Source organism: Sapajus apella, unplaced genomic scaffold, assembly GCF_009761245.1.
Source record: "Sapajus apella isolate SASKATOON/1434 unplaced genomic scaffold, GSC_monkey_1.0 scaffold39, whole genome shotgun sequence".
Classification (NCBI taxonomy): domain Eukaryota; kingdom Metazoa; phylum Chordata; class Mammalia; order Primates; family Cebidae; genus Sapajus; species Sapajus apella.
Window position 1 is genome coordinate 16,125,231 of NW_022436979.1, and position 25,804 is coordinate 16,151,034.

General features: G+C 37.3%; 1 protein-coding gene and 1 non-coding gene across 13 annotated transcripts in view; both read left to right on the plus strand.

The window, feature by feature from the left end:
- The window catches only part of TENM3 (teneurin transmembrane protein 3), a 471,979-nt gene that overhangs the window by 215,017 nt on the left and 231,158 nt on the right, over positions 1-25,804 (plus strand). The gene's annotated exons all lie outside the window — the stretch shown is intronic.
- LOC116565300 lies at positions 13,240-13,432 on the plus strand. Its single transcript, XR_004275369.1, has one exon. It is a non-coding gene; the product is annotated as a U2 spliceosomal RNA (small nuclear RNA).

Genomic DNA, 25,804 nt, shown 5'->3' on the forward strand with positions numbered 1-25,804 from the left:
CCAGATCACAAAATGGATCTTTTTTCTCTTATACTATGTAGCATATTGTCCAAGCAAGCTGAAACTTGGTGGATGATTTTTGTTTTATAACAGACTTTTTGGATGTATTAAGAGTTAGTATTGCTGTGGTATGGACCTGCATCTTCATCCTCAAATTCGCCCAATGCAGAGATTCAGCCTTTTAATACATGTATGTGCAAAGATAGTGTGGATTGTAATAGGAAAACAACCAAGCTGAACCTTTTACTTAGATGATTAGACCTGCCTAAAGAAATCCTCTAGAGAGTTTCAAATAGAAATGTGTTCATCTTTCCTCTGGAAAATAAATTCTCAGCGGGACTGCTTACTTATTTTCAAACTCTGACCTTCATATACATATTTTAGTATATTTTGATATTTGTTCTGAAATTCTTGTTGGTGTTTCTATTGAAAAAATGAACTATTGTGATTATTATATTCTTCTCACAGATTCTGGGCAAGGGCAGAATACTTCTAAGGCCGTGATTTGAGCAAGGGGGGAGTCTTTTTTTTCATAAAGAATTTTTATTGTGGCTGGGAGTGGTGGCTCATGCCTGTGATCCCAGTGATTTGGGAGGAAGAGGTGGTAGGATCACTGGAGCCCAGGAGTTCAAGACCATCCTGGGCAACATAGGAAGACCCCTAGCTCTACAAAAATTAAAACTAAAAAATTAGCCACATGTGGTGGCATGCACCTGCTGTCCTAGCAACTCCAGAGGCTGAGGTAGGAGGGTTACTTGAGCCCAGGACTTCGAGGCTGCAGTGAGCTATGATTACACCACTGCACTCCACCCTAGGTGACAGAGCGAGACCCTGTCTCAAAAAAACACAACAGAATTTTTATTGTAATGGCATTTAATCCATAATGAATATGATAAACATTATTACATTATTATATGTTAATAGTACCTACCTTTCAGAATCAATGTGAAAATTAAATGAGTTGATACTATTAATTTATGTGAACTGTCTAGAATATTTACTGTCACACAATAACCTCTATACAAGTATTTGTTATATATATTTTATTTATTTTATATTCATATTATCTATTCTTGTATTTTATATTCATTGGCTTTACAACAATGACGAATTCTGTCCAATATGTAGAAACTCCAAATGGGAATTGAGATAAATGCCACAAACAAATAAGGTGTATTTTTATTTATATTAGATTCGCACAGATTAACTAGATTGTTGTTTCTGCTGTTAGCAGTAGTATTTTTATTTTCTATTTATAGCAATTCTTCCTTCTTAGTAGATCAAGTTTGTAACTTGAAATTATGTTGGGGCAACCAGTGTCAACTGGCACTGTCCAGAGAAAATCTGTTGAGATTTGTAAGCCATTCTTATAAAATTATCATGGAAATAGCTTCTCAAGTCTTTATTCTATCAGTGTGGCCTTGTTCTAGCAGTAGGACTGAAGACCATTGAATAGGAATGTCACAACTAATGCCTCTGCTGGACACCAGAGCAAAATAGCTGCCAATAGGCATGCCATGCCTTTTCGCTTCAGTGAAATTCCAGTTAGAACTCTTGAGAGGTTTCTTAGTGGTTGATGGCAGCTCACAAGTGGGTCAGAGGATCACATCCTGGCTGCCACAAAAAGTACACACTTTTTTTTTCTTTCCTTCTGTCAAGACAAAAAAGCACTGACTTGCTGAAAAAAATAAGCAGACGTGACTGCTGCTCATCTTCAGGCCAGCCACCTATGTTTTCCTGCTTTGATGGCTTAGCGGAACCCTGGGCACATATAAATATTTTATATTGTTTTAGGCTTCATTCCTCAGCATGGAGCCTTTTTCTGCTGGCTCATGGTGACAATTTCTGTGAAGTCACCCCATCTCACCCCATATCTGTGAAAATTTCATCTGTTGCCTCTCCTGCTATCAGAAAGCTGAAGTTTAACTCATGTAACTATTAGATATTTCATTTTTTTTGTCATAGGGAATGTTTTAAATTTTTTTTTACTGTATGTCAGGGAGTCGGGTTTTTTTCCCATTGTTTGCTTTTTATGCATTCAATGATTATTCGCTGTAAGTCTGACAGTTGGCAGGGTACTTTAAAGCAGTGTCCAGAAGAATGAAAGACATAAATACAGTTAACTGTGTGTTTCAGTTAAGAAAAAATAAGGATTTCAAGGAAGTACAGTGTGGATGAAGTGTTAGGAGCTCTGATAGTATCTGCCATTTCTCTACTCTAAAATATCTTGTCTGGCTTCTCACTTTTCTCCTCTTTCATCCTCTTTGCGCTCTCTCAGTATCCTGTGGAACTCTTACATAAGTCAGTGCCAGTGGTAGTTTCTTGACTCGGTTTTCAAAAAGGCAAGCTCCTGCAGTCAGTTCATCATGAACTACAATCTGTAATTGCAGGATCTAAATTCTTACTTTATAAATATCATTGCCATCTCTCTTTTCTATGTAAGATCTCTCTCTTGTCTGGTTTAATCTTCTAATTACATACTTTGAGGTCTTTTACCAGCTACTTTATCTTTTTGTTTCATGGTCCATTACTCCCTAAACCAAATTCTCAGCTTCAGTCAAGTAAACTATTTATTTACCATTCCTGGAGTAGGCATTTTGCTTTCTTCTATTACTTGGTCTCTATACTTGCAAACCGTTTCCACTTGCATGTAAAATGCTCTCCTTTCTTCTCACTGTGAAAACACCTTCTGCCCTGTTCAAAACTTTTCTATGATATCATCTGCATAATCTCATTGCCTCTAGGAATTCTACATTTTCCACGTGTTTAATTATTTAGTTATGACTAGTTACTTAATGTTAATTTTCTATTAGGTTTCTGTGGATACATTTGTGTCCCTGTCTCTGTGTTTTCTTGTATGCTGCAGCATGTTAAGTTTCTAGGTACCCCACATGGTGTTCTATGAATGTGTACAGATGCAAACTGAAATATATTTGTATGTCCATGGAAGATGATTGATTCATCTTGCTGCTCACTGACTGCTGTTTTGGGGAGTGCATTGTTTGTAATCTTCCCAATGATTTAACTATGTGTTTATAAGGCGAGGCCTTTAAAGTACTTGCCATTTGCTTTGGCTGTTCTTTTTGAACAGAGTAGAAATGCTCATAGTGCCTGACCATTGAATGCTTAAATATGGAAATTAATTGGTCTAATATAAGCTTTTAGATAGTGCTTTTTAAGTTTGCATTTCAGGCAGGGTGTTCAGGCATCCACATCTCCCTTCTGTTTTACCAAAGATGTACCCAGGAAGATTTCAAAGAAACAAGTTTTTAACAGTTACTTATTGAGTTCCCAGAGGCACAAGACATTTGACTAAATGCAGGGAATACGACAGTAAGCAAATTCAGAGAAGGAAGCTTATAAGCTAACAAGTCACATTAATGAAGTGATGATACAAATAAATACCAAGTCACTACTCAGGTCACTCAAGGAACTGATACTTAAGCAGAGATTTGAAGGATGAATGGCACACATCTGGGGACAGAGGAAGGAGAGAAAGAAAGGAAATACAGGTAAAGGGTAGAGCATATGCAAAAGGAGCAGGGAGGGAGGATGAGATGTTTGAGGAATTGGGAGCAGATAATTGTTGCTGAAACACAGAGCAAAGCCACATCATGCAAAGGTGAGCTTTGTTTAAGGATTTGGATCTTTGGCCTCAAAGCCATAAACATTGCTGGGGGTTAGAAAGATGTGACCAGATTGCTATTTTGCATTATTATTTGATTACAACATGGAGCAAATTGGAGAGTGTGGGGAGGTGCTAGTGTGGTTAAAGAGAAGTGGGTGGGAGATGGAAGATATTTAGAAGATACAAATATAGTATGAATGTAAAGTGAAGGAAAAGGAGGTTTCCAAGATGACGCCTACATTTATGATTTGCAGGAAAGGATGGTTGGTGGTACCATTTTCTGAAAGGGGGTTTGCTAAAATAGAACAGACTTTGGGGGCTGAGGAAAGATCCTTAGTCCTCATGTGAACATTCTGAGACTGAGACATTTTGCAGCATTCAAGTGGAGATATCAAGCTATTAGATCTATGGCTGAGTGGCTTAAGGGAAATGTCAAGGCTATGGATATATATTTTAAAGTGATTATTATGTAGACGATAACTGAAGCTGTGGGTATAGATGAGATTGCTTAAAAAATAAATAAATAAAGCATAGGGTGAGAAGCGAGCCCTGAGTGATTCTATATTTCAATGGCTTAGTAAAGGGGCAGGAGCCTAGAAAATAGCCTGAGAAGGTCCAAGCAGTAGGGCAAGGAGGAAGTGCTGAGAGATGAAGAATGCAGAGTCCCTGTAGGCAACAGAAGAGACCATTTGAAGAGGGGCCTAATCAGTGGTGTAGAAAACCATCAAGACGTCAAGAAAGATGAAAAATAAAAATGGTCTGCTTGATTCATTTACATGGAGAACACTGATGATCTAGCAGTGACTTCTCTGGAGCGATGGGAGTGGAAGTCAGGAGTGAGCAAGGAGATGGAGACAGTAGAAATAGAGAACTCTTTCAAGAAGTTTGGCTATTAATGGGAAGAGAGGAATAACATGGTATCTGTATGTTCAGGGAATATTTTAAGTTTTTTTAATTACAAAAAATTGAGCATGCTCAAGTGCTATTCAGAATTGGAAGGAAGATACTGGATGTGTAAACCAAGTTTGTGATCGTCAGCAGCCATAAGGATCATTCAAATGATACTAAATTTTCATACAGCATTAAAATTTCTCCTCTGAGCACAACTATGAACTTCACTTATTTTAACACTTTCTATGTGTCATAGACTGTTCTAGGTTCTGGGAATATAATTTTGTATAATATTTACCAAGATGAAGAAGATTCGGTGTGGGTGAGGTTGTATTTGGAGGGAAATCGAGTTTGTTTTGGACGTATTAAGTTTGAGCTGTCTTACAGACACTCACGTGGAGATTTCAGATAGAGTGCTGGAGAAGCTGACTGTAAAGTATGACAGATGTGAGGACAGGGACCTTAGTGTCTTCATTGCTGTATCCCCAGCGACTAGAACACTGTGGATCTGCGCAGTAAATATCTGAAGAATGAGTTAATGAAAATCATCTAATAAGTATACAGGCTTTAATCATGAATTTGTAAAATCAAAAATATATAATTATAATGAAAACATTAGTGGAGGACTTTCAAGATGACCTAGTACAATAATAAGGAAATTGTTCAGTGCCAAGTCTCTTCTTGTTAAAGGATATAGACCTAGAATCAGGCCAAGACTTCTTTTCAGGGATTATTTGTTTTATGATTACTGACATACAGTGTATATGAATTCTTCGCTTGAAATGGATAAAAAGGATATATTGTTCCCTAAATACACGTGAATAGAATCCCTAGATGAGAATAATGTTGTGTAGACCACTTTAAACAGTGTTCAAGAAATATTTTAGGCCCATTGTGGTGGCTCATGCCTGTAACCCCAGCCCTTTGGGAGGCTGAGGTGGGTAGATCACTTGAGCCCAGGAGTTTGAGACAAGCTTGGGCAACATGGCAAAACCCCATCTCTAATAAAAATAGAAAAAATTAGCCAGGTGTGGTGGTTCACACCTGTAGTCTCAGCTACTTGGGAGCCTGAGGTGGGATGATCACTTGAGCCTGGGAAGTCGAGGCTACAGTGAGCTGAGATCGCACCATTGCACTCCAGCCTAGGCAGCAGAGTGAGACTGTCTAAAAAAAAAGAAATATTTTAGCAGAATCATAAGTATAGATCTGGATCCATGCTCTGTTGAAGAATTGAGAGCAAGTTTACTTAAATGAAATTTTAAAGCAGATCAAATTATAAACCTCTCAGGACTATCATTGCACACACCTACTATGCATTCTGAGTCAGTGTTGCATCTTGGCTGTTAGAGGGTAGCAGCGGTTCTGTTTATACTTCAAAATATTTCTCTTGCTTGTGGAACTCTTTCATTGAGATATCTTAGTGAAAGAAGAAGATGCAATATATATATACGTATATATATATATATGAAGTACGAAATACACACACACACACATATATATGGCATCCTTTTTTTCATATGTGTATGTGGGTTCTGCTCTCCTAGAACTTAGTAATTTTGCAAAGGGCAATGAAGAGGAGCTGCATATGCTAACAGAACTGCTAATAGAAGGAACCAACCTAGTTTGGAGGATCAGAGAGGATTTCCCTGAGGAATCAGTGTTTTGCTCACATGTGAAACACGTGTAGATCATTTCAGGCAGAGAGAGAGAGGGTGGTACTAAGGTTAGTATTTACTGAGCATTCACTGTGTGCCTGGCACAGTTTTAAACACTTTCATTGTATTATTAAGGTAGGTTCTATTACTAATCCCATTTTACAGATGAGAAACCTAAAACTCAGAGAGTTTACATAACTTGTTCAAATTCAAACGGTTGGTAAATGGTTCCCAGAATTCTAGCTCCAGGAAGGCTGATTTCACAGCATAAATTCTTAACCTCTATTTTGATTTTTTTAAAGCATGGTGTTTTTGAAAAACTGAGGAGCATCTAACATGACTTAACAGGGCAATATCAAGTGCTATCTTATGGGTTTGCAATTTTGGACTTTATCCTAACCCATAGAAAGTGATTCAGAGTTTTAGATTGTGTGTGTGTGTGTGTGTGTGTATGTATAGAAAACAAAATATTTTTGGACTTCCTTCATTTCCTTAAAACCTCAAAATAGAGAGCAGAATGTTAGGAAATCTGTCATTTGTGCACATGAGCATCTTTAAAAAACACAATCATCCAACAATATACTGAATTGATTTTTTTTAATTATAGGGTGGTACAGACATTTTCAATCATGCCATTGGTTAAGGGAAAAAGTTAGATGAGAACTTTTATCGAATCCATGCTATTTTGTAGGAATTTTGCTAGTGGCTTAACATACATATGTAATGAAGAGTAAGCTGTATTTTTATACCAGAGAGCTCATTACTAGCAATTGACCACTTAATATGATGAAGAAGACTAGAAAACATGTTTTAATTGCTAAAAGGCCACAAGCTCAACCGCAAAATCTGGTTTTAAATAACATTTAATAAGTCATTATTAATAAAATAGTAACAACAGGCCAGGCACAGTGGCTCATGGCCATAATCCCAGCATGTTGGGAGGTCGAAGCAGGAGGATAGCTTCAGGCTAGGAGTTCAAGACCGGCCTGGGTAACATAGCAAGACCCTGTCTCTACAAAACATTTTTTAAAAAGTTAGCCTGGTATAGTGGCACACAACTGTAGTCCTAGCTACTTGGAAGGCTGTGGTGGGAGGATCGCTTGAGCCCAGGAGTTTGAGGCCTCAGTGAGCTATGATCATGCCACTGCATTCCAGCCTGGGTGATAGAGACTCTGCCTCCAAAAAAAAAAAAAAAAAAAGTAGCGACAATCATAAATAGCAGTTATCATTTGTTGAGCACCTATTTAGTTTGAGAGTTATGATACCAAAGCCTGAATCAAGTATTTTATAGTAAAGTCTCTTCCCTTTTTTTTGTAAAGTGAGTACTTATTTTGTGCCTCTCATCATGCCAATGGTTTTCTGTTATGTTTTTGGCTATAAGGTCATATTTATTGGAACTGTATTTGTGGAAATTCTTAGAGTTCTGGCTGTAGGGGAATTTCTTTAGCAGAGGATTTTCCTTTGTTTCTTCCAAGTACCTGAGGCACAGCTTATCTGGGACACTTTATTCCTCTGCTTGAGATTTTCAGACACAGGTAATGTAAATTTGGTGGGAAAACCCATTTGAGGGCTACCTCTTGGTTACAAATTCTTAAAGGAGATGTTTTTCTTTTCCTACCTAGAGCCAAGGTCAAGACAGGCAGGTTTCTTTGTGTCACTTTATATAAGGTAGGTTTATTATAGTTTCCCTTATACTGAAAGTGCAATTCTTTGGGAGCCTTGGTTTATGGAAGGGTTCTTATTAAACTCTCTGCTTTCCAAGGGATACACCCTGAGCTTTATCTTCACCCAAGAATTCCATGTATTCTTTAATGATGAAGCTCAAGGTCAAATTTTGGGTTCACCTGGTTTTTGGCCTCTTAGTATACTTTACTTTCTTAGAAACTCAGTGATATGAGTAAAAGTGATTCTATAAAATGTTTATTCTTTAAGGTTAGTAGGAGAGTTGTTCAGGATGTCTACTTCCCGTATCACTAAATGAAAGTTACAGATTTTGACTTACATTAGGCTGTGTAATCCTCACAACAATTCTGGTGGTAGGTGTTAAGAACACAAGGATTAAAGAGGTTTCTGTGACTCATTTAAGATTGTACAGCCAGTAAAAATTTGAAATGGAGTTTGATCCCAAGCAGTCTAACTTTGGAAGCTATAGCAATGTTGGTGACATAATAAAGGAGTTCCTAAATGAATCTAGCTTGTGATTGACCTGTGACATTACTACTAGAAGAAACAAACATACCAGTAATGACTCAATGGTTGGATGGATGGATGGATGCATGGATGCATGGATGCATGCATGCACGCATGCACGCATGGAAAGAAAGAAGGGAGGGAGGGAAGGAGAGAGGGAAGGAAGTGTCTCAACATAGAGACCAGGAGAAGAAATGGCACTACAAAATATATTTATTTGAACTCCTCCAAATTCAATAGGAGGAAGAGGGAAGGTCCTGTGTCAGGAGGTTCATGCAATTATTCTGCTGCATCTGGTACAGTCATAGCTTCTATTTCGAGGTTACATGTATCTTCAGAAAGTTTAGTTGTGTTACCTGTGGTTGGTGTATGTTGATTTTATGAGTGAAGTAATATACTAAGAATAGATAAGCACAAGGAGACTAGCATTCTACTTTTAATAACCTCTAACTTTCAACAGGTTACCGAGGCCTCATCTAGGCTGCTGTTCCCTTATCTTTAAAAACAAAAGATCTTTAAAGTCTCATCGTTTTTTCACCAAAAAACTTAAAAAATTGAAATAGAACTTATCATATACATATATATAATAAGTTCTGTTCATATATATATGTAAGTTGTTGATACATGCTTTTCTGGTGGTACTCCATCTATAGAAAGGATAATTTTCCAAGTAAGTATATTTTATTTTTAGTTTGTATCAGCTACTCTATTTTAAGTGCTTTACATACTGTCACTATAGGATAGTCAGATATGAATCTTTATAAAAGTAATTTTCTTTATTAGGGCTTATTTTATTCTTTGGAATACCAAATCAGATGATATCATCAATTTAATCCTTCTGGATTGAGTAGAAGAAGGAGGTTGCCTTTTATTTTTATATTTAAGAACCAAAATATTGTATAGTGCCTTTTACTTCAAGATGTTCAGGTGAGAATGTTTCAAAAAACCAAAATAAAGGGAAAGATAATATACTCTCAGTTTTCCTCTGAATGTTTCCCGACATTTTAAGTAAATCAATGAGTTATCAGATTTCAGTTTATACTGTAGTTTAGTAAGTTTATATAGCTAATAACAAATATTGTATTTAGAAAGGTATATACATGTAAGTTTTTAGTTGATTATGCAGAAAGAGAGCATCATTCTGCCCCACCCTATTCTGTTTTTCCTCACCTTTCCAGTTTCCACTTGCAAGGCATTCTCCTAGATCCCTCCAGCACAGCACTGTGGATTTTTGTTTTGTTTTGTTTTTGAGACCTCTGCAGTTGCCTCCAGCTTCATTTTTAGCAGCCAGAATGTTTTTTAAATAAAAGCTGAATCTCAGTTCTCTCTTGCACAAAACTTCTGGCCTACCAGACCCTGCATAACTTGGCTTTCACCTCTTTCCAGTCTTGTCTTGTTCTGCCTTTGCCTCTGCCCTCCAGCCTTTTCCTGTACCACAGTCTCCCTCCCTAGTGGTGTTACCCAGTCAGTTCCCTCTCCCAGAAGACTCTGCCCCTCTCAACTGGTACAGCTTTCCTTTCTCTGTCTTTAGATCTCAGCTTAATACAGCTCCACAGAGAAACCGTTCCTCGCTGCCCTTTTTAGATAGACCACCAGTTTTACTCCATTTCTCTGTCCTGTTTGCATCTTGCCATAGCAATTACAGTTGACCCTTGAACAATTAGCGGGTTAGGGGTGCCACCTCACCTACACACAGTCAGAATTCTTCATGTAACATTTAACTCCCCAAAAAGTTAACCACGAATAGCCTACTATTGACCAGAAGCCTTACTGATCAATAGTCGATTAACACATATTTGGCATGTTGTACATATTATTTACTGTCTTCTTACAATAAAGGAAACTAGAGAAGGGACAGTGTTATTAAGACAATCATAAGGAAGAGAAAAAAATTTTTTTAGATCGAGTTTTGCTTTCATTGCCCAGGCTGGAGTTCAGTGGCACAATCTGGGCTCACCGCAACCTCTGCCTCCTGGGTTCAAGTGATTCTCCTGCCTTAGCCTCCCGAGTAGCTGAGATTACAAGCGCACGCCACCACACTCAGCTAATTTTGTATTTTTAGTAGAGTTAGGGTTTCTCATCTGTACTGATCTCGAACTCCTGAACTGAGGTGATACGCCTGCCTCGGCCTCCCAGAGTGCTGGGATTACAGGCGCGCGCCACCACACCCAGCTAATTTTTGTGTTTTAGCAGAGACGGGGTTTCACCATGTTGACCAGGATGGTCACAATCGAATGACCTTGTGATCCGCCTGCCTCGGCCTCTCAAAGTACTGGGATTACAGGTGTGAGCCACCGTGCCCAGCCAAAAATATTCTTATTATTCATCAAAAAGGCCTTCATCCTCATCATCTTCATGCTGAGCAGGCTGAGGAGAAGAGGGAACGGGAAGGGTTGGTCTTGCCGTCCCAGGGCGGCACAGGAGGAAGAAAATCTGCATGTAAGTGCGCCTGTGCAGTTCAAACCCCTTTTGCTGAAGGGCCAATTGTATTTTTACTTTGTTATTTGTTTCATTTTAATTTTTCTTTCTAGAAAAATTGATAGCAGGGGTCATGTCTATTTTGTGTACTACTGTAACATTCCAAGCACACAGCAATTAAATACTCTACAAATATTGTTGAAGCCTTGACTCAATTAGTTACTATTTTTGGCAGGGGGGGTTGTTTGTTTTTTGGAGACAGTAACTTGCTCTATCACCCAGACCGGAGTGTTGTGGCACAGTTATGGCTCATTAAAGCCTCACCCTCCTGGGCTCAAGTGATCCTTCTGCCTCGGCCTCCCAAAGTGCTGGGAGTACAGGTGTGAGCCACTGTTTCTGGCTGACATTTATCTTTTTATCTGTATTTTGCTTCAGTTTATTAAAATAAGTTTTATTCTCTGAAAACCCACAAGTTTTTAATTCCCCAAGCAATTGAAAATAGTCTGGAAATGTGCAAAGAAATAGGGAATACTACCAAAGATTTAATTTGTCCACAGATAATCCTGAAAATGGACAAGTTACTTAGGATAATCAAACATGTGTCCAAGAGTTACCTGTGTTTTGAAAAGGTTCTATATAATCCCGGCTCTAGTTAGCAGAGGGCCCTTCAAAGCCATTCATATTGGAATCTGTGGATATCTGAGTGCACATAACTAAAAGTCTTTAATTGTAACATGTTTGTAGAATCTGATCGGTATGTTAACTGCTGAATTAATCCTGTTTTCTAAATCTTCACTATGCATATTTCTGCAAAAGAAATATCTCCTCTTCCATTTCTAGATGTACCTCACATGATTAATTCTCCTGAGTAAGCAGAGATCTTGACCTGTCACTTCTTACATCTGCCTGTTTGTTTAACAGAAAAGAGAATTACAGTAAAACAGAGGACTGGTACAAGTGTTTGTGTTTGCTTTACAAACACTTTTTCCTCTTAGTACAAAACATAACACAAGCTCTTAATTTTAGATTTTCTTAGGTTTGTTGTAAATAGAAAATGGAGTATAACATTTTATAGATTTATTTCTAAACTGTATTATGGTTACTTTTCTTATTGTGCTTTTTAGCTATTTGAGAAATTGCTTATATACTGTCATGAATATGAATTCATTATTATTAAATGTTAATGAATAACCGTTCAGAATAAAATGACAAGCCTGTGCACTTTCACTCATGTAACGTCCTAGCCCATATTTTAATGTTTTGGTTTTTCCCTTTGTTTTTTTTTTCATGTCAGCTTCTTCATCTGGTCCATCAGTTATTGAACATACCACGTCACTCCACCCCATCCCATCTTCAGGACAATCAGAGGGTTGCTAAGTGCTAGTTTCGTCCAGGCCATTTTGTGGCCAAATGCTAAGCACACTACCAGCTCTGTCCAATGCTCACTTGTGCGGTTTTCATTTGTGTCCAACCCTGTAGAAAGAAAATGACAACTTTCAGTTTTCATAGTTTGACTAAACTATCTTTTTGTATCATGTGAGGAACCAAAATCTTATTTTAAACTTGCTCCTTGATAGCTCTTTGTTTAAAATTTTCTGGGAATATTTTATAATTACAGATACTAAGACATGGAGAAGAAATAAGTGCTTTATTGTAGCCATAGAAATGGTTTCCTCTTTCTAACCCAATCATTTGCCATCTCTCTGAAAAGAAATTCCCAGACGAGACATGATGGCTTGTGCCTCGAGTCCCAGCACTTTGGGAGGGCAAGGTGGGAGGATCACTTAACGCCCAATAGTTTGAGGCCAGCCTGGGCAACATAGTAAGACCTCCATCTCTACAAAAATAAAATATAAAAAAGTTATCCAAGCATGGTAGTGTACACCTGTAGTCCCAGATACTTGGGAGGCTCAGGTGGAAAGGATCATGTGAGCCCAGGAGGTGGAGGGTGCAGTGATCTATGATCACACTACTACACTCCAGCCTGGGCAACAGAGTGAGACCCCGTCTCAAAAAATAAAATACTCTCTTCCCATATCTGATCAGAATAGAAAAAGAGACCAGCCTTGACTTATGTTCAGAATTTCTCCAATCCAAACCCAGCTTTTCCTCATTTTATGAAAATAGGAGCAACCTTCAGTTGCACAATATTCACAGTAAACACATGGTTTTAGGAACTTGAAGAATGTTCATGTCTAGAAACCAGACTCTTAACTGCAACACAGATCACTAAAGCTTTGGAGTGAAAAACAAGGAGTGCACAGGCCATGCATGCCTCTGCAAGTCTAGTTGGGGCAAGGAACACTTCCATGACCCCAAGAGCAGCTGAGTCTGTTGGTTCTGGCATTCATTGGTTAATCAACTGATGTAGATATTCTACTCCAGAGGTGGCAAATGTGTGGCATATTTGTTAACACTCCCACCTCTAATACTTATAATAGACATCAATAATGGATCGTCGTTTCTCGGCCTTTTGGCTAAGATCAAGTATAGTGTCTGTTCTTACCAGTTTAATAATGGATCACGGCAGTGTTTCCTACTGAGTGCAGAGACAGTCATGGGATCTTTCTTAACACAGCAGTCACTTTTAATTGCCAACCTTGTTTTAAAAAAGAAGCATCAGCACTCCCTGAAATCCTTCTTAGTTTTTCTTACTCTATTCTTATGCTATCCATACCCTCTTCCCACCATGGCAACTAGACTCTTATTTTGATGATTGCTTTATGATATTTTTCTAAAGAGCTGTCATTTACTTTTACCAAATGGAAAACAGAGATGATGTGGTTTTTTTCTCTCTTACTTGGCAGTGCAGCAGTAACTTAACTAAGTGAGCAGTAGCCTTTTTAAGGTAACATAGAATTTTAAAGTCTGTCCCAGATGTAATTCTAATATGTCCAGTGACACTGCAGAAAATTTTAATTTCCCCAGAACCATGTCTTATTCTGGGATGTGTGCATGCGTGTGTGCATGCTGGTAGATGTTACAGTCAAGTAAAATGTCAGCACGGTAATTATAGACCAAAAAAGTTCACTTCAAAGAATTAATACTGTTCAAAGGAAAATTCACGATTTGGAAACTCACAATTTAAAAAAGCATTTTCTTTTCGTTCCTTTCCATTCAAAGATAGGTGGAGTAGTTACCATTCTAAGATGAAGTCTATAATAGCATAAAAATCCCTCTGGATAAGAAGGAGTGTGTTGTTTGAGTTTTCCAGCCCATCTTATGGGATTTCAGAACTCCTTAAGCGCTTAGCTTGTGGTGTTTTTCGGATTAGGAATGTGCGTTCTTGTAGAGAATTAGAAGGCAAATGTTAGGCTTGTCAGCATCTGAGGACCACAGAAGCAGTCCACCCATTGTTTGAGTCACGCTCCCAGGGCCCAGCACTTTTCACTGAGGAGCCTGCTTTTGAAGTGTTTTCTTTGCTTAATTTTCTCCACCTTTGAGATCCTTTCAGAAGTATTTTCTTTTAAAATATCATGCATTCTTCTTTAGAAGAATTGGTCTTTCTAATAATACAAAGAAACATAGGATACTTGTAATCTGTCAAGAATGGCTAAAAACATTAGGGCATTAAGGACAGATAGAATGAGGGTTGTGGAAGAAGTTTGGCAGTCTAATTATAAATCGACTTTTTTTTTTCTCTTTTTAATTTAGTCTGACTATAGAGAGCTGTATCTACGCAAGAAAATAAGAACTTTTGGTTTCATTTAAAAATTGCAATTAGTTTTTTCATATGTAATGGGAGATCAAAATGGAAATCCTTCTTTCGCATTACAGTTATATATTGGAGTCTTACTTGTATATGAAAATAATTGAAGGGCTAATAAAAATTCTACTCAAAACCAATGCCTGTTATTTTATGGAGTTACTTTTTAAAAATTACCCAAGATGACCATAAAATTGTATGGAAATTTTAAGTTTTAAAAAAAGTCAGCATAAACTGTTAACATGGGTTTCAGAAAAGAAAATAGCAATTCCTAAAATAGTTCTTGTAGTCATATGTATGTATGTAAATGGATTTATGAATTTAAATATAAGATTTAAGAATTAGAGTATACTTTGATTCACAAAATAAATGAAAAGTAGCTATTCTTACAGACCTGTTTGTTGAGATGTAATCCACAGAGTAATTACATAAATTGGTTCACTGTGCATCCCTCTGTTTACTAAGACTTAACACTAGGGTCACAGTTCCTGAAGTCACTCCTGTTCTTTTTCTCAACTGCTCTAATACGTCTGTGTCCTTTCTGGCAGGTGGTAGCACCTTTTGCAGATGATAATTTCAGCATCTGGTAGACTCGCTCTTGGTTTTGTTCTGTGAAGCCTTATTCTGACTTTAAACTGTTAGCCTCTGACACTTGCTTAAAATACTTCTTTTTGGGTTTTCTGGGTGTTCATCACTAGAGACAAGTTATTAATGCTTCTAACACCAAGGATTTGTGGAGGGTCTTCTATCACTATAAATCTCTCCTCCCTTAACGTGAACTATTTAAGGTTAAAATAGAAGGTGTCTGTTTTTTAATCTCAATACTTAATACAGTGCTTAACACAGAACAGTTACTGAATAAGTGTTTGTTGAATGAAAACATGTCCTGAGGTGTTGGGATTAAGAAGGAAAATATTCTTTTCAACTTCTACCAGAGGGACTAAGCAGTACTTCAGTGAGTAAGCCAGTTGGGAGCTGATTTAGTTTCTGTTAAAAAAAAAAAAAAAGTCCTTGGCTGGGTATGCTGGCTCATGCCTATAATCACAGCACTTTGGGAGGCCGAGTTGGATGGATCACTTGAGGTCAAGAGTTCGAGAACACGCTGGTAAACATGGTGAAACTCCATCTCTACTAAAAATACAAAAATTAGCCAGGCGTGGTGGTGCATGCTTGTAATCCCAGCTACTTGGGAGGCTGAGGCAGGAGAATCACTTGAACCCTGGTGGTGGAGGTTGCAGTGAGCTGAGATTGCACCACTGCACTTCAGCCTTAGCAACAGAATGAGACTCCATCTAAAAAAAAAAAAAAACACGAAGATGATAAAACTGTCCCTTTTACACAGAGCTCTAAGTTAAACTTTTCTGACTCTGATTTTTAGGTTCATACCTAACGTTCAGTTCATGTTAATAAACATTTTTCATAGAAATATAACAGTGGTGGCAGGATAACTTAACTATGTGAAGAAATAAATACATGGTCAGTTACATGAATTTGCATGAAGAAATAACTTTTCAAACTGCGATGATTAGAAAAGGCCCTAATAAAGTGCAATGAATCTATTATAAATTGTACAAAAGAGAGGGATAATAATGTAGGAATAAAATTTAAATTATAAATATAATTTCATAAGATGCAACCAAACCATCATTACTATTTTATCTGACTTAATGTGATTCCCTGTTCATTATGCAGACCAGTGGAATTTGATAATTGTGTAGTATTCTAAAGTTGCATCTTTTACTGTATTTTAAGTTACATGGGCTATGTGCAATGGCTCACACCTGTAATCCCTGCCTTTTGGGAGGCCAGGCTGGGAAGATCGCTTGAGGCCAGGAGTTTGAGACCACCCTTGGCAGCATAGTGAGACCCCAATCTCTACAAAAAAATAAATACCTGGGTGTGGTGGTGCATGCCTGTAGTCCTAGCTACTCAGGAGGCTGAGGGAGGAGGATTGCTTGAGCCTGGGAGGTTGAGGCTGCAGTGAGTATGATTGCATCACAGTACCACTGCACTCCATCCTGGGTGACAGAGCGAGAACTTGTCTCAAAAAAACAAAAAAAGTTAAATGATATGTGCCATTTGGAAGTGACAATACTGTTCATCAGCTTAGGGGCTGGCAGCAGCTTTTCTAGTGTTAGCTTTTTTCCCTTTCTCCTGTCATGACTTAAAAATAATAACTTGCTGGGCATGGTGCTCACTCTTGTAATCCTAGCGCCTTGGGAGGCTGAGGCACTTGTGACCGGGAGTTCAAGACTAGCCTGGGCAACGTAGTGGCACTGTCTCTAAAAAAGAAGGAAAGTAACTGTTGATTTGCTTTCTAGTGGTGGGTAATGTTTGGAGTTTCCAATGATTGCTAACCCATTAATTCTTCATTTATTGAACAGCTCCTTATGTTTCAGATGCAAAGACATACAAGGCTTTGTTTCCTACTCTCAAGGATCTTTCGGTCTAACTATGTGATATTTAAACTATTTGATTTCACATTAGTTGGACCTCTATTGGAATTCAGTTTGGCTGTACCATTCTGAAACTTGAAGAGTGTCCTGAGAGCCACCAAGCTAATTAAAGGATTAGAAAATGAGACTCGTGAAAAGAACTCAAGAAGAATTGAATTATTTAACAGAAAGGAGAGAAAGCTAAAGGGACATATATTAATCATTTTTGAAGATGTAATGGATGATGACCATTTACTTCTAGTGTTGGCCAAAGATGGGAAAGGAAGAAGTGGATTAAACTATAGAATGAGATATTAAGGTTAGACTTGAGCGTCTAAGAACACATGAATTATTTTAATATGGGCCCTCTTAATGAATGTAGTCCTGACACTTTTAAAGCGTATTTTAAAATTACATTAAATATATTTTGTTTTCCAAAGTGAAATTGTGACTGAATTTAGGGATTAACAGAGAAAGAGCGTTCAAGTTTCTCTAGTATCTTTCAGAAAATTATAGAGCTTGACTAGGGAGAAGGCTAACACTCGGTTCCAGGACATACATGATACTGAATCAGTAAAAAGCAAATGGTCACAGCAAGGGCAGTCCTCTTATGAGTACATCCTGATTTGTTTTTATAATATTTAAATATTTTTTTGTTTTACTTTTTTAGACAGGGTCTCACTGTCTTGCCGAGGCCATAGTGCAAAGGCTATTCACAGGTGTGATCATACCTAGTACACCCTTGAGCATCTGAGCCGAAGGCTTCCTCCTGCCTTGGCCTCCAGAGTAGCTGGGACGACAGGCAGGAGCCACCACTCCCAGCTGTGCTTCTATAATCTAAATAAATCATTTAGAAAATTAAAACTCATTTACTAGAGAGAAACTTAAGAGCATGATTAAAGTTTATTTTTAAACAGTGTCGTATTCCCTTGCCCAGTTGCATATTGCTAGGGACGAAGTCTACTAAGAGTTAATGCCTCCTCTCTTTTAGATTTGAAAGGCATTCTTGCTGTTAGCGTTAGCGTTTACAGCACTTTTTCAGACCACAACAGCTTGATAACTTGGGTTAGTATTCTAAACCTTCAAAGAAAATGGAGAGTTAGAATCCGTCTGCTTTGTGACTCAACTCTTTTCAAAGCCTCTGATTTTTAAGCCCTTTCACTTCAGGTGCCAAATTTTCTCAAAGCACAAGACCCCATAACGCAGTCTTTCTCTCTGCCAAATTATGTCTGTTCCCTTACTATACAGCCACTGAAACCTAGTCTTCAGTAATATACTTAGAAGGTATCTCAGTGTTTTTCTCATGGAAACCTTCTGTGTTATATTACTTGTGGCCAATCTTAAAAGTATGTGTACATATGTAGAACCTGACAAAAATTTATTCCTTAGCTAAAAAGGGATAATAATTTCTTCTCCTCCTGCTTAAAAACATTTTAAATATAACAAAGGCTTTCTAATGACCAACTGGTTTTTATCTCCTCTTCATCCTTCATCTGATTAATCTCTTGTGTTTTTATTTCTCTCATTTGCAATGCCAAAGCTCTATTTGTACTTCTAATATAGGAAAAAGGCATGCTTGCTCAGTTTAAGTATCCCGACTTTTGCCAAGAGATAATTCACCTCATCCCATCTGACCATCGACTTGCCAAAATGAAGTTTAATAGTGTGATTGAACAATCAGTTGAACTACATTATCCTTGTAATTCATATTTTACCAAGAATACAGTTTTCTACATGATAGTAATGTAAATGCATCAGGAAAAGAGAGAACTGAAACTAACTTTTACTGGGTGCTTACTTTGAGCAAGCCTGTGTGCCAGGCAGTTTGTATATTTGTATTTATATGTGTGTGCGTGCGTGCGTGCGTGCGTGCGTGTGTGTGTGTGTGTGATGTTTAATTTGATGTTCATAGTCTTGAGGCTTTGTTATCATTAACCTTGGTTTACAGATGAAGACTATGTAACATGGAGAAGTTGCATAACTTGCCCAAGATTTTAGGATTATTAAGTGGCAGTTCAAATGCTGATTTACTTAAAAGTCATAGAGGAAAAAACTAATCATCAAAAGAATTCTGAAACAAAGCCCATGTCATCATAATCACGAGTACTTGGAAGAGAAGGGGCAGTGTTGAATTTGTCTTTTTGCAGCTTTAATTTTCTGTTTCTATTTCTGCCCGTTTCTTTTTAAGCTTCTTTTTTTTCTTTCGCATTATGTACATTTCTCTAAAGCCAGAATAATGAGCAACTTGAAAGGTTAAGGAAAAGAGGGGCTAGGGAGGCGAACTATTGTGGTCTCTTTATTTTTCATGCCTAAAGCATACAATGTAGTAATATCTGTCGTCTTCCAGAAAAAATCAGTAAACGTGGTTCCTTACTTAGCTCACATTAATGGCCATGTGAGTGCATGCTGAAAATGTGTAGTAAGGAAAGTAAGGACATAATTAACATAGCAAGCCATTCTAATAGAATTAGCCTATAACCGAAGGAGGCAAACGATTCCAAATCATTATGTATTGTTCAGTACATTTTTTTTATTTCAGGCATAAATTTAACTGTGTGTTGCAACCACTGGCAACCTATCATAGAGGTTTGGGTTTTTTTAAATCAAGAAATATTGTTTGAATCTTGCTTCTCCCATTAACTGTAATACTATTTAGGTCTTACTTAAAATATTATGCTTATACAGTAGACATTATGTTAGCATAATTCTGAAAAAAAATTTAGTTGCCTAGGAGTAGCAGTGGATGCTTTTTTAAAAAAAATGCATTTTCAATATATTTAAAGAAAAAAGATTATTTGTATGGCTTGGGGCTTAAACATTGATTTGGGGCCTAACATACATTTAAAACTACATTAGAAATGAAATTTTGGCCTGGTTCAAGTAGGTGCTCGGTAAGTGAGCACTGAATGAATGTGCTAATAAATAACTAAACAGCCATACAAATAAATACCATGTCAAGGAAGATTCAGTATCTCAAGAAAACCAAATGCAGGTATTAATTTAAGTGCACTTATATGGGTTTTAAATTGTTGCCATTCAAAATGCAATAATATATTTATTGATCTTGATTTTATGATTTGTAAAATCTGCTTTTTTAAATTTCCAAAAGTTAAATTTAAAAATTTAAGTCAATCCGCCACTCTCCGGAATTACTTTTTTTTTTCTACAAACACTTAAGAGTGTTTCTAAAACAGGTCCTAGTTCTTAGTGCAGAAAGTAATAACAGCACTTTTCTTTTTGTTTAGTCTCTTTCTCTGACCAAATATGCCACCAACTTGAGTCTCATTGTCTGTAGCCCATTAAGAACAAGAGAGGTTTTACCCCACTTCCCAGCCCTTTTCTTAGAATGTAGAAATCTGGCTGGAAGGCACAACCACCTCCCACCTTCCTAGTAGATCAAGGATTCCTATTGTCAGATGCAGTGGGCATGAAAGCAGCAATTTTACAGCACAAAAACTCCAATAACATTTACTTCGGTTGGCTGAGATTGAAATGCACACAGGCACTGCTCAGTCTTGGTTGCTTAAGCACCAGCTTCCCTTGGCTTTTTGCCACGTTGTGCATTTCAGAGACAAGTCCTTTCAGGAAAAAGCATTTTGCTTGTAACTTGCAGTGGAGTAAACAGACCGTTCAGGCATAGTTTATTGCATTACAAACTCAACTATGCAAACTATCCCAAAATTGAATACAACAAAGTAATTAGTGAAATCATTTGGTCATGAGAATTCATAAGTAGGAACTGTCCTATTTAAAAAATAAAATGTTTCTTTTCTAAAGAATTATTTAAAACTTTATGTTTAGAGAATGGTAGCTTATCTCTTAGAAGCTTTACTTACATAGTGAAGCTTAAGGTCACCAATTTACAAATGTCTTCCTCTTCCCACTCCCTTGTAGCCAACACTCTGTTGAATTAATTTGGGAAATATTAAGAGAGCACCCACATTATGTTATAAAGCGAACACTGAAATGATGATGACCCACTTTACGCAGACTGAAGTGTCGGCATATCAACCCTGTGTTACTATATAAAGAATAGGCAGAAAAAAAAGCATACAGAAACATCTCAATAGCCGGACTCATGCTGAACTAGGTAAAATATGCATATACTTTGTGGAGTCCTTAGAAGACAGGCATGGGAAGGCAAGAGGGCGGTACATTAGGTTACCCTAGAGGCAATATTCATTTTATCAACAGTTTGTTCATTCCTGCAGCCAGTTTTTAAAAGCGTATGTCTAATGTGTACTAAAAACCAGTTGCTAAATATGGTTACCAGGCATTTTCTTCTACAAGATTGTCCTAGGTTCTGTATTTGGTTTTTTTGTGGGGCTTTTTTCAGAGAACTTTAAAACTTATAAAATCTCATGTAAAATAGAAATTAAATGACTTTTTCTACTTAACATTGTATCTGATGATTATCTGTTTATAAACCAATCCTGTTTATACTAGTCAGAGCAAACTGCAGATTTCAAAAGGATATTATCAAAAGTATACAAAATGGTTAGCACATTTGTTAACTGGGACCCTATTTATTGTTTCTGTCCAACTCAAATCACTTTGTGGACTAAGTACTCTGAGCTTCATTAGAATCGTTAGTGTCTGTAAGTAAATTGTGATGTACTTGAATTTCTACAGTTGGGTTTATTTGTCACATTTTGTCCAAATAAACCAGGGCTCAGCTCTTAACATTTTCAAATACTCGTTTCTGTTTAAAAAAGGATAAGGACCTTATTTGAGCTAATAGATGAGCCCTCATTTCTCAGGAACCCTAAGCAAGACCCTATCAATGCATGTGCTAATGGTCGTTCTAATTGATGAACTTGGCCCTTGCTCTGTTGATTGAATTTGCATAGTCTCTAGCCAGTGGTGCCTAAAGAGAAGCCCAGGGTACATTTTGGAGTTGAAGTTCAAACCACACAGCTTCCCTTTTTGTATCCCGCAGATTCTAATCTCTGCTCTCTCCCCCAACCTCCAGCTGCTGCACTGTCACCAGCCCAGCTGAGATTCAGAATCACTTTTGGTGTAATTTATATGCCTCAGAAACACTTTTACCTAGATGTCTCTACCATTCATACATGTTTACACTGATTTCCTTCTGAGTAAGTACGTAGAACTCTCAAAATGTCTAACCTGTCTGTTGCTCAGTTGCAGTCCTAGTTTATTTCTGGCTTGATCTGATTGATTTCCGTTTCTTTGGAGTATTAGAAAGAGAGAATTTGCAGATGCTTAGTAGGCTTTGCTGGATACCTTCTGCTTTCAGCTATGACTGCGATCTGATTTCCCCTGAATGTATGAAGGAAGGGTTTAAATGGCATCTGAGGTAATCTTGAGTTTCTGGGTTACTTTGCAGTAGCTTGCCCTCCAAGGAGCGCACAAGAGCAAATAATGGGAATGACCCTACCCCCTCAGTATATGCCTGTAGCGAAAACGCTTCAGAAAACAAGTGATGTGCTCCTAATGAATTGTGCTTTTGGTTCTTCGAATGTGCACAGCATCTCCATCAAGTTTTTACAGCTGGACTCTAGCTATAATTGCCACTGGGATGAGATGCACAACATGGGGTGTTGAAGCTAAGTACTTGTAGTGTTTTAGTGGCCAAAAATATATGGCATGGTAGGAGCATCAGGCTTCATGAAATTCACACTTGTATATCTCCATGTTCCTCACCCATTTCTGACATGCCGCTGGTTTGCCAGCAGGCTACCCTAGATGAAGGGGATAAAAATGGCAAAGCTGAAAGATGATGTTTCTTGAAAGATACTGTATATCAATTGAGTAAGAGGAAGTGGAGTGGGGATATAAATGCATAAAAAGGCCTCTGTAGCCATTCCTCAGTGAAGACAATTGGTATTAATCTCAAGAATGCAACAAAATGAAAAAGATAACAGTTTTAATCTTATTGTAGTACAAAATGGCACACATTACAGTATTTCTCCTAATGTAAACAATAATTCTATATTTCTGTAGCATCAGCTTTCAGATCCCTTGTCCTGATTTGTCATTAGATACAAATCAGTTTTTATGCTTCTTCCAGAGAACCTTTAAAGCCTTATTGGAGATGTTATAATTCCAAAGACGGTAAAATGGATAGTTTCACTACAGAAAAGTATCATATCCAAAATTATGATGTAAAAGAATAATCCAAATACTCATGCTGATCCACCCTTATGGTTATTTAAGGTATAATCAATAAAGCTTGGAATTTAATGCAATTCCATTGGCATCATAATTTTCCAGGGTGTCAGCTGTGACCACTGAGTCCCCAAACCAGTTCAATTATCCTTTTACATTATTCTTTGCATTTTCAGTTTTTTTTTTTTCCTTTCTTTTTTCTTTATTCCTCGGGGGTGTTTTTGAAAATCAATCCCCCTTGTGTCCATCCAACCAAATTATTTTACAGTGCTTACATTAACCTATATTTTAAAAGCAGTTTATGTTGTAGATATTAATTAATCCTGAGAACAATACAATGCACAGCAGATAATTATTTGAATTAAATTTGTCAAAAGTGGTATAATGCAAAGATTGCCCTCAAACTGCTGAAAGGAGTAATTTTCCTTGTTTCCATAGAAATGAAGAGTTCCTTATTCTTTGGTCCTTACTCAGATCATACTACTTTTGTTTAATTACAATGAAATAGTAACCACCAATCAAAAGATTCTTTGTTCTATTTAGAATTTACACTTTTGTTCTCCTGAACATATTTACCTGCCTTTCTAAGATTACTTTCTAATAGCAAAACCAGAAAATGAAACATGATAGCCTGAATTGAGGAGAAAAATGCTTACCCTATGCAAGTTCCCTGTAATAATCTTTGAGATTTTTTATTGATTTTTTTAATGCCCAAGGTTTGTTGAATGTTTTTATCAAGTTTTTTGACTCCGCGGGTCATTTTAAGCTTTATTTAATTCACAGTTTCTTTACACCTCATGCTTTTGTTGAAATTTAATTTGAGAAATGGAGAATTAAGAATCCTCATACATTCTATCAAGAGCAACTAGCCCTGTGGTTAATGGGTACAAATAAATAGAATGAATAAGATCTAGTATTTGAAAGCACAACAGAGTGACTGTAGTCAATAATAATTTAATTGTACATTTTAAAATAATTGAATATAATTGGATTGTTTATAACGCAGAGAATAAATGCTTCAGATGATGGATAACCCATTTACCCTGATGTGATTATTACACATTGTATCCCTGTATCAAAATAGCTCATGTACCACACAAATACATACATATTTATATACCAACCATGTACCCATAAAAATTTTTAAAAGTTTTTTTTTTTAGAGAGTAACTATCCCCACAACAGTACATCACACACAAACACACACACACACACACACACACACACACACACGCGCTCACGCACACGGGGGCACACACACGCTGAATTCTGGCAACATTGTAGTACACAGTAATACGTTACTTGAATTGAAACTGCAAAAGTAATTTAATGCAAACACACACACCCACATATATACTCTTTTATTCATTCAAAGACAAAAAAGAAAAGTAAAAAATTGAAGTGTGAAGGCCATTTGGAATAATGTTTGTTTTACCATGTTTTCTCAAATTTCCTCTTTAAAATTAACTTGAGAGTAGAGTCCATTCCCAAGGTGATTCAGCCATTTAATATTTCAAAACTTTAGTTATTCCCTAGAGTTCTTTGCCCCCTCTGCTGCTTCTCCTGCAAACAGTGATTTCCCGGTAATGCCAGCAGAAGCAACAGAGTGAAGTTAATGCAGTCACTCTGCTAGGGAAGAGAGGTGTTCAAGAGAAGCAAAGGCACGGTTTCCCTTTTTCTTTCCTACTGGTTAATGCCATCAGTGGGTGGTCATGCCTGCTCTGTTCTTGAACAAAGGACTTCCTTCTCAGGAGCAGCAGGAATAAAGCTGAAAAGTATCCCATCTGTTTCATGCTGCTTCTCTGATTCCCATGGGATAGCACCACGTTGGTAGCAGCAGTTCTACTGGTGCCACAGGGAAACAAGGCAGTAGGGCATCATAAAGGAACAGATCCTGCTTGAATGAAAGAGAAGGAGAAAATAAAATACTAAATATCAATATAAAGAATAGAGGAGAAGTGAATGGGCAAAGATATAATTCCTCAGAGAAGACAAATGTTTTAGAGATAGTCTCTCTATTTGGTGTAGGGTCTGAATGTTGACATATGTACATATTTTAGAAGTAGTGTAGGATAGGGTACATCCGTTTCTCTCCATTCATGGACAGAGAACTGGTCCTGCATGAAGAATGGATGGTTTAATTTCAGGAACATTTCCACTGATCGTAAATTCTGGCCTTTGCTGTTACTGTCTGCAAATGGGAAGAAAAGTGATAAGCAAATTTAAAAGCCAAAGAGATTTAATAATTATAAGGAATAATTAAAAAAAAGAGAAAATAAGATAGACTCAAACAACATTGATGGAAATTTCTAAAATTGGATTGGATGATGATTGTACAGCTCTGTAAATTTATCAAAAATTGTATTTATGGGCCAGGCACAGTGGCTCCCACCTGTAATTTCAGTACTTTGGGAGGCCCAGGCGGCTGGATCACCTGAGGTTGGGAGTTCCTGACCAGCCTGACCAACATGGAGAAACCCCGACTCTAGTAAAAAAGAAAAAATACTAAAAATTAGCCGGGCATGTAGCGCATGCCTGTAATCCCAGCTACCGGGGAGGCTGAGGCAGGAGAATCGCTTAAACCTGGGAGGCGGAGGTTGCTGTGAGCTGAGATAGCACCATTGCACTCCAGCCTGGGCAACAAGAGCGAAACTCCATCTCAAAAAAAAAAAAAAATGTATGTATGAATTCAAAATTATAAATATTATATAGATATCTAAATAAAATTGATTTTAAAAATTAACTGATAATA